Below are 10,611 nucleotides of genomic sequence, written 5' to 3' on the forward strand. Positions count from 1 at the left end.
CAAATTCCTCGCTATCCCAATTTTAGTGATTTCATAACTTTCTCTTTACGTGCATGTAATTATCTCTGCCTAATGAGCTACGGTCTGTCAAACTGATTTGATATTTTTCTTACTAATAATTGCCTGTGCAAAGATCTTTCTATCTCAATTTGTTATCTATCTCGGTAGGGTCGTCACTCTCAATGCCAACAAACATGTGAAAAGAAGTTAATTAATGAGATCCAATAAACAACTTACCAGTTAATTAGCTCTAATAATAACAAACATTTATCATACACGAATCTTCATCTGTAACAGAATATCTTATTCATGAAGCATTACATTTATCTTATTACTATGATTTTCATATACATATGGTATATTATGTACGTAAATGAATCAGTGGTCCTTTTACAATCAAAAAGGTGACAGTGACAAGTACTAATGAGGCAACGGATGCTCACTGTAGTGATAACTCTCTTTGGTAAATTAAAATTGAAATTACATAAACTACCAACAATAAAAGATATATTTTTTTATTTTAACATTATGATCCGTCACGAAAAAGTAATTCTGAGTAATTTAAAATTCGATTGAAAAAATAAAAAGAAAATTAATTAAGAATAATTTTCATCAATAATCAAACTCAAATAATATTTAAACAATTTAATTATAATTTTAACACATTAATCACATCACATATTTACTAATAATTAAACGTATAATTTGTTTACTAATAATGTAATATGGAGAAATCAAGCCTATATTCACTCAAGATTATTTCCTTATTATAGAAATTAAATACTGTAAGGCCTTTATAGATCTTAATTAAACACTTAAATGTGTATCATATAAGTTTTTATTTGTAAGTTGTTTTTATAATTGAAAAGCAAATAAGGTTAAATTATTTTCATATAAAATTTTAATTTTTTTTATAAGTTATTTTGAAAATTTTATTAAAATATATTGAAAAAAATTTATAATAAATCATAAACTATAATTTTTTAAGTTTTCTTAAATACTTAAAGGTCACGACATAGAATAATTTCAAATAAGATATAAATAAATTCCTCCAAGCACATCTTAAATCTACATTTTTTTTAAACAAACTTTCATCGTTAAAAGCAAATAATAATAATAATAATAATAATAATAATAATAATAATAATAATATATTTATATATGCTTTAACAATGATAACTAACATTTATCAGAAAAAAAAATTAATATACTCTCAAGCTATTTTTTAAAACAAATAAAAATTACATATTATAATTATATAATTTCTCTATATTTACACTTTTTTTAGATAAACAAATTATAAAAATGATGTAAATAAGACGTATAATATTATTATTTTTTACAACAACGTATAATATTATTTATAACGTAGATAATGCGTTTTTGATATTTTATATATATGTGGTGTAATTATTTTCTTATCCAATAATTAGCAATCTTATCTTGCTTTTATCCATGGGAGCTAATTAACTAATGGTACCAATCTTTTCATTCTTTTAATAATTATTCTTTCCCCACTAGAAGACTAGAAGAGTATTTGCTAACTACATATATCATTGTGTAAGAGTCTACAAATATATGTGAAGTGAAGCTCCACCTGAATGCACCCGAATTAGAGAGAAGAGAGAGAGAGAGAGAGAGAGTTATAATAATTAGTTGCTTCAATTCGATATATATAAACATGGCTTACAACTTCCCTGATGTGTTTTGCTGGATTCAGAGTCTTCCACCAATCTCAGAATGGGAAACAAGTTCCATGTCCTTAAACATATGTTCTTCTTCAAGCTCATCATGCCAACCACGTCTTAATCTCACCGTATCCAAAAACAATAGCAATAATCATTCCTCATCAAACCTCTATTTTGTTATTATTGCAGACTGCAACATTCCCATCCATCTTTGGACCTCTAAACCTTTCAAGCCAAGCAGCACCACTATTACTAATAAAACCCACAATAATAATAAGTTAATAGATGATGAAGAAACCATTTCCAATCTCTTTGTTAATTTCATTCAAGCCATCCTTCTTTATGGCTCCAACAAAAACAGCACTCCCTTCCTCAGATTTCCAAACCTTGACTCCATCACTTCCAACAACTTTTCAGATGTTTTCAATCTTTCTTTCTTCACCCTCTTGTTCCTAGTTTGCATATATGAAGCTCCTGCTGCAGATTTTCGTTCTGGGTGTATTAGCAACTTGAAAGACCACTTGACAGGTTTCAGTCAAGACAAGCATCACATAAGATTATGAAACTCCTAGGGTCTAACTTGGAAGAGCATTGGATGCGTTCATTGAACCTCGCAGTTACTAACTGGGTTGGGGAACTTGAAGCACATAACAACCCCTTCAGAACACCGTGCCCTTTGTTTTCTTATGCATTTTCAACAATTGGGTTGTGGAAGGTGCAGCTTTATTGTCCCCTCTTGGTCATGGATGTTGAGAATTCAAAAAGCAATCCAGCTAGCGAGAGGCTTCAATTCTCCCTCAGATATCACCATGTGGAAGGTGTTCTTCAGTTCAATCACAAAGTCTTGATCAAAGAGGAGTGGGCTGAAATCATGGTGGACATTGACAACATAAGGTAACCACTAATTAACCACCAATATATTATCCCATTAAGAGATAATACATGTGGAGCCAATAAATAAGCATCTTAACAAGACAAATAAATTAGTCATTAATCATGCCCATATGTTGTTATTAGAAGTTTAGGAAAAAATTCTCATCATTTGTACAATCTTTTTTTTTTTTTAATATTTTATACAATCTTTCTCATTAGCTTGAATTCTTTAAAAAGAGGTACTTTTTTTTTTTACTTTTCTTTTCTCTAAATTGTTCAACTTAACTAAATTTCTAATAGTTCAAGATTTTGGTTTAGATTTGAAATAAGTGAAATTCGCTTAAATTTTATATTAGAATAAAAAAACAACATTGTTCCATTTCTTTTTATAAAAATTGACGATCAAAATTACAAGGTTCTTTTATGAATCACATTCATCCCTATATATTTATTTCGATATATTGAAGTGATTAACCGAATTAAATAAGGTTATTTGATCCATATAGCCAACGTTATATTATAGGTTTTGTTATTGCTGTATATATATTGAGTATTTTTTTCTTATACATGTTTAAATTAATTTCCTTTATGAATGGCAATCATCTTTATGTGGTTACATACTTCGCTATATTAATCAAGTCAAAATGATGTTATGTGATCCATCTAAATTACTGTTATTATTATATAATGAGATAAGATTTTGTTATTATTATATATTAAGTGATTGTTTTTCTTAATCCTTTCTAATTTAATTTCATATATATTTAATTTACATTAATATTAATTAACTCCTTGTGGACAGGTGTGATGTTATAAAATTGGTGAATGAGTCCCTTATGAGCCAACGAGGGGTAGGTGCAGCTGAAAAACATTTTCCTTCGAGAATATCATTGCAACTTACACCAACACTCCAAGACCAAGTGTTGAGCCTATCAGTTGGCAAGTCCTCAGAGAACCCTCGAAAAGAAATTGGTGTTGACAAAAGCGTGGAAGCTTCATTTGAACCATCCAATCCCTTGGCACTTAAGGTGTCAGCTGGAGAATCCTCAACCGTTAGTTTGAAGCCTTGGAAATTCGAGGAATCTGTTTATGGATACAGTGCAAATTTGAATTGGTTTCTTCATGATAGTGTTGATGGCAAAGAAGTTTTCTCATCAAAGCCTTCAAAGTTTGCAATGCTTAACCCAAAGTCATGGTTCAAAAACCGATACTCTAGTGCTTACCGACCTTTCAACAAGGAAGGAGGGGTTATATTTGCTGGTGATGAATATGGAGAAAAAGTGTGGTGGAAAGTGGACAAAGGAGCCATAGGGAAAACAATGGAGTGGGAGATAAGGGGTTGGATATGGTTAACATATTGGCCTAACAAACGTGTAACATTCTACAATGAAACTAGGAGGTTGGAGTTTCGAGAAATAGTCCATCTCGACGTTGCTTAGCCTTGCCTCAAGATCGTAGTTATGTGCAAACTATTTGTTTAAACGCGTGATTAGTTCCTTAATTGTAAGATAGAACTTAGAAGTGATCCTTTAATTAGTTTCTGCAGGTTGATATATGATCAATGGATACGAGTATATATTATTGTCAAACAGACTACTTTTAACAATTTATTTTAAATATGTATTCTTTATCATTGGCTTAATTAATTGTATGTCCATCCCATTAAATAGACTAATAGATTACTCCTAATTCCAGACTCAAATAGTATTATGAAAAAAAAAAAATTCATGTGCTAAAAAAGCTGCTATCTACGACATATGTTCAACAACGGTTACTTAAAAATGTCGTTATTTAACATTCAATGGCATTTTGGTAAATATGATATCATTTTAAAGTTGGGTTTTGTAAAATCGTTTTTGAATAATGTAAAATAAAAACGGTTTTTACGAAGTCGTTTTTGTTTGTGTTTAAATTTGAAATTTTTTAAAGAATTAAAAGCGATGTGTCCTTTCGTTTCGCATCCTCTCCTCTTCTCGATACGCCTCTCTCTCTCTCTCTCTCCTTATTCATGTGCGTGTTTAGCACATCCGTCGGTCTCCATTCTTCAATAAACAAAAACCAGAGAGAGGAAGAGAAGAAAGCCTTGATGGGAGAAATCAAGGAGGAGTGCACGAGCCTCGACAAGAGCGAGCAGGAGAAACAGTTGCATAGCAAGGTCTCGAAGGTGGCGCTATACTCGAGCGGGGAGAGCAAGGCAATCGCGAGTGCGTGCGAAACGGCGTCATCGCTTGGAAGCGTGGGCCCCGAAGTGTCGCATCTCGAGTGGGGGAGGTGGTACAAGCTCTGAGAACTCGAAGTCGCCACTAATGGGTTGTGCGAAGAGAACGTCATCGACGAAGGTGGCTACAGAATTGTGTACCATGGCTTGTTTCCCGATGGCACCAAGATTGCTGGAGACCTGGATCTTATTTGCCCAAAGGTATTTTTTATCATAGGCGTAGATGTTTTATTTCCCTATTTTGCTATTTCAAGAAATGAATATTCTTAAAGATATTTTGTGGTATTGTAATGAGGTATTTGGAGCACCTGGAGGCTCACATTATGCTCATTATCATTTGGTTGGAAGAAGGACGGTATGAAATTATTCCTTTGGTTGTTGATGTTCATGTTCTTTTAGATTAGGAAATTGTCAACAAGGAAAGAATAACATGCCGAATTTTATATTGTAATTAATTGGTTATGGCCTTGTTGGTTGTCCCATACAATGGAAGACTTGAAAAGATATTAATTGTTTTCATGAAAATATATAATATAGGAAGATGTGTAGCTAATGGTTGAAACAGGGCTTGATGCCTATAGATTTTCGATTTCATGGTCAAGATTGTTACCAAGTACTATAATATTGAACAAGCTCCCCTGCAAAATAAATTTGAGAACTCCTACCTTTTAGTTTTTGTAGCCTCCTATTTTTTCGGAAGCAGCTCTGGACTATTCTACAACTGCAGTTAAGAGATTGGAAATTACGTGTTTTTGGACATGGCTACCAAAAATCCACCCTTCAAGGTTTGTGGCATTTTCCTCTTTATACATTTCAAATCATGTACCTACCTACCTACCCATAAATGGTGCAAAGTTTATTGATAAATAAATAACTGAATAACTGTGTGAAATGAACTCTATTTTTCATATCTTGTAACTCCTTAATGGATGCTTTATTACATTCTTATAATAATTTCATGTTGCAATGTCTTTTCATGTAATTGATAACTACCCTATTTTGTTTTGCCTTTTTTTTTAAGTAATTGAAAAAGATAAAGCAATTAATGCAATCTGAGTTTGTTATCTTTCAATAGATAATTCTGGGCTCTTCTTCAAAGGCCCGTAGAGAGATTCTTGCTGAGATGGGATATGAGTTCACAGTAATGGTATGTGTTAGTGTTATAATGTAATTGCTTCAGTTTTGTTACCATTATTCATTAGTTTGATGGAAAGATTGAAAGAGCTTAGCTTTTAGACTGCAGACATTGATGAGAAAGGTATTAGGAGGGAAAAGCCAGAAGATTTGGTAATGGCATTAGTTGAGGCAAAGGTATCAATGTCTTCATTGGTTTCCTATTATTTATTATTTATTTTTTAATTATGTGGATACAAATCTTACAATCACTTCCTCTTAGGATGCTGTGGAATAATAACTATTTAAGAAATCTTACAATCACTTCCCTCAACCTTATTGGATAATTTCTCCCCATAATACATACATAAATAATATAAATCCCATTATATCTATTTTAGAGATGTTCACAAGTCAAAGCTCTATGCAGTTACATTAACAACATTGTTGATAGATTAAGTTGCAAATTTGGTTTATTGTTCTCCTATTTGGTAAATTGTAGTTGTAGTAATCCAATTTCCTAGGCTCTCCATATGATTTTGGGCATCTTTTTCATTTTTTGGGATGTAAAGGCTCCAAATACAAAAATTTTAAAAAAAATTAGCATTTCTACATCGGTTCTGGCATGATCGATGTAGAGATGCTCAGCATTATACATCGGTCTTTCAGTTGTGATCGATGTAGAATGTTTATCATTTTACATCGGTTATTCAACGACCGTCGTAGAAAACTTAGCATTCTACATCGATCCTGCAGTTGTGACCGTCATAGAATGCTAATTTTTCTACATCGGTCACAACTGAAGGACCGATGTAGAATACTGAGCATTCTAAGACGATTCCTGGCAACCGTCGTAGAATAAGTGATCACTTTTAACGTTGTCTCCTACGATGACAGTCGTAAATCGATGTAGATAGTCTCCTATAACCGATGTAGATTGTCTTTTTTCTAGTAGTGTAACTTTTACAATATGATTACTTTAAAAGTCATATCTAGTAATATATGTTGTCAAAATGAATCCAAATTTTTAAATATTAGCGCAAGTGAGTAAAAAAAATTAAGAAGTGCATTCCAAAAGGTAAAATCAAATGTATCCTTTTTGTTTTGAAACTAAAAAAAAATGAAATGTATATTGGTTCAATGATTCTTGCCTTCACGAAGAACTCTAACTCTACTAACATAATGAAAAGGTAGGTAGAGAGATGATATAATTAAAATTCATCAAATAATATCATAAATAGAGTTATTCACCTTCATTATAAAAGGAAGTTCTTGAGATGAAAATAATCATCTAACCTAAACAAGGAGATACCATTACCCAAGTGTGTGTGTGTGAGACAGAGAGAGATAGAGAATATTATGAAGGAACGAGTTTCTCATGTTTTTCTAGAAAACTTCTAATAGGGTTTGTTTTCCCAATAGTGATATCAAAGTTGGTTGGTGCACTCAAGTGACTAGTCAAACAAGTATTAAAGCAAGATGAAGCTAATATTGGATCAATGTATTGAAGTTTTCTTAGCGACGTAGAACTCAAGTGGTATGTCTTATTAGTGTAAGAAGAATATTCATGGTGAGTAGGTGTTTGTGAAGATGCTAGGATTGATGTTTGGAAATTTTAATTGAGAGAATTGAAGGGGTTATTAGGAAAATCAATATAATTTTCAAATACTAATATAAGCGAGGAGTGAAAAATCAAGAGGTGCATTTTTTGAAGTAATGAAATGTATTTTGACTCTTGAAGAATCTATTACTATAATGAAAAAGTAAGTAGAGAGATAGGATAATAGAAATCCACTAAATAATATTCATGAATGAGTCATTCACTATCACTATAAAAAAAATTATTGAGATAAGAATCATCATGCTCAAATAGGAATTCACAACCAAAGTGAGGGAAGAGGCTTGTAATAAAGAGTTTTTCAATTTTGTCTCTAAAACTTGTAATAAGATTTGTTTCCCAACAATATACTTCCCCTTGTCTCAAATATAAGAAAAATATGGCACATGATAAACCATAATTTGAGTGATATTTTATGTGAGTTTTTGTGCTATTTCATGTATTTTCTTAACAAAACTCATATTTGGACATTAGTTTTTACCTTACATAAGTACAATTGTTCAATCAAGTGAAAAAGTTGAAAAATGCATAAATTGATGAATATTTGATACTATTTTCACTTGACTACGACTGTGATACATTGACCACAGACGTGGTCAATCAAGAAGGTCATGGTCAATCATGAGGGTTTCTTCATTTCACAACATCTCAAGCTTCAACACCAAGATTCTGATAACGACCGTGGTGGATATCATCATGACCATAATGAGCTTAATTAAGGAAATTTTCTTTAGGAGTCTAATTAAAGTAATTATCTTTAGGAATCTAATCACAATATTTGTCTATAGTGCATCGAATTAAAGTGATTATCTTTTGAGATCATATTAGAATATTTATCTATAGTGCGTCTAATTAAAATAAATATGTTTAAGAGTCTATAAATAAGAAGTTGGAGTCTATACTTGGGAGATTTGAAATTCATTATACCTTTTATGAATAACAAGAGCTTTTGAGAGGAAAACTACACCGAGAACAATAGAGGTTCAAATCTGTAAGGGTTTCAATCTCTTTTATTTCTAATGGAATATTGTATGTTGTTTAGTTATTCTATGACCATAATTGGCTAAACCCCTTAAAACTCGGATTGTGATGTAGTTATACCCATGTACTCTAGTTCCTCTTTTTAATAAAGTTCTTCGATGTTATTTGGTTAATTGTATCTTTGTGTGTTTGTGATCATCTTCTTATAATTAACTGACCTATAGAATGATAGGGTTTATAAAGCTTGCATGACCAAACTGGCGGTATGAATCCCATTTTTACAAACTTTTCTGTTATTCATCCTTAATCCTAAATTAAATCACGAATGAACAATGCATGGTTGATTTAGGGGGAAGAGTATTCTTAGATCTTGACTCATAAGATGTTACTAAAATAAGAGGTAGTAGACAATTAATTGGTAACTGGGAGTTCTTAATTAAAATAAGAATTAGGGGAAAATGATACATATGAAATCATAATCAGAGTCACTTTTATTCATACATATCTCTTCTTTAAAATTGTTATTTGTCTGTAGTTTTATTTTCTAAACACAAACAATTTCCAACTCAATATAAAAATACAAAATTATTTAGTTTATGCAAATTAGATTATTTGGGAACTCAACTAGTCTCTAGAATATGATATCCAGACTTTCAAGTCCACTATTGCTATTGTATAGGGTATACTTGCCTTTAATGAGGACATATTTTATCCATCAACACACTAACTAAAAAAGTAATTTTTTTTCCAACTTACCTTTGATTGGAACTTGATATCAAGGATAAGAAAAATATATGAAAACTAAAACCTCAATTAAATAAAGGATATTTAAGAGATAGTAACATTAAATAAGATAAAGTTAGTTAAAATTTTCTTATATTAGAGACCAGAGGGAGTAATTTTTTATTACTTCACGGTATAAAAAAAATTATAAGATAAATAGTCATTTTTAATCCCTAAAAGTGTAGGGCACAGACAAATTTGTCCTTAAAAGATGAAAAATTAAAATTTAGTCTCTGGAAGTGTAAAAAGTACAACAAATTTATTCTTTCATTAACTTTCCTTCGTTAATGTTAATGGATCTGCCTACGTGGCACATTAGGACGAAAATATCAAAAAATGTTTGCTCATGTGGCCTTCATTGTTTGGCACTGTCTTTGTCGAGATTCTAATATGTGTTGGTGCGGATTGGGGGCCTTACCCTCCATTTCTCAGATCTGGAAATCACAACCTCCTTTTCTTAAACCAAAAAGAACACATTGGTGTCATCGACACTCTGCGACAACCACCCTCCGACGACATTGGTGTCATCACCGACCCTAATCTATTAAAACAATAAAAAAACCAATTTGAGATATGTACAAACAAAATGAAAAAAAAAATACAAATAAATAACAAGATCAAAACCCCAAGTCACCACTGTAGGTGTGACCATGATCATTCTCAGTTTGCTGCTCTCGCCGTCAACAATCACTGATGTTAAGCGCTTTTTCTCCTTGCACTAAGCCACCACTTCCTCATTTATCATCTCCAAATTTTGTAACCCTTAGTCGCTTGGTTTGTCAGTTATTTTTATCAAAACACTATCTACGCCAATAGCCTTAATCTCCTCATTATCCTTATCACAGATTTGAAACCTTTCCAACCTCTACCAACACCACCATACATATGAAACTCCCTACCAATTTCTTTAAGAACAAGCCCATAGCAAAGAAAAATCCAAGCTTCAAGCACTAGGTGATAAAAGGCCCGACAATAATGGTGATTGTGACTTCGTTGTGGTTTGCACAGTCCGGCCACACCCTCTATGTCGCTTCCATCCTTCGCTCCGACTACTTGGATCTTTGATTTTGGCTTTCGATTTTTGGTCTCATATTTTTGTTGTTTGGATTTTGGGTCTCGAATTATGTGTTATCCTCTATTTTGGGGTTTCAATTTTGGGTCTCAAATTTATGTTGTTTGGATTTTGATTGTTTGCAGATCCAATTATGGTTACAGGAGGAAGGAAGAGACACCGTAGATAACAACGATGTCATTTTGCAAAACCTAATTGACGATGAAGTCATATTTGTGTTGTTTATGTGAGGAGGGTGTTGTTGAAGTGAATGGGGTAATTGACG

At 32.0% G+C, this 10,611-nt stretch overlaps 1 pseudogene; it reads left to right on the top strand.

The window, feature by feature from the left end:
- Positions 1-1,592: 1,592 nt before the first annotated feature.
- LOC100810883 (uncharacterized) lies at positions 1,593-4,196 on the top strand (annotated as a pseudogene).
- The last annotated feature ends 6,415 nt before the right edge of the window (positions 4,197-10,611 follow it).

The sequence above is a fragment of the Glycine max genome, chromosome 11 (genome assembly GCF_000004515.6).
Source record: "Glycine max cultivar Williams 82 chromosome 11, Glycine_max_v4.0, whole genome shotgun sequence".
Lineage (NCBI taxonomy): Eukaryota > Viridiplantae > Streptophyta > Magnoliopsida > Fabales > Fabaceae > Glycine > Glycine max.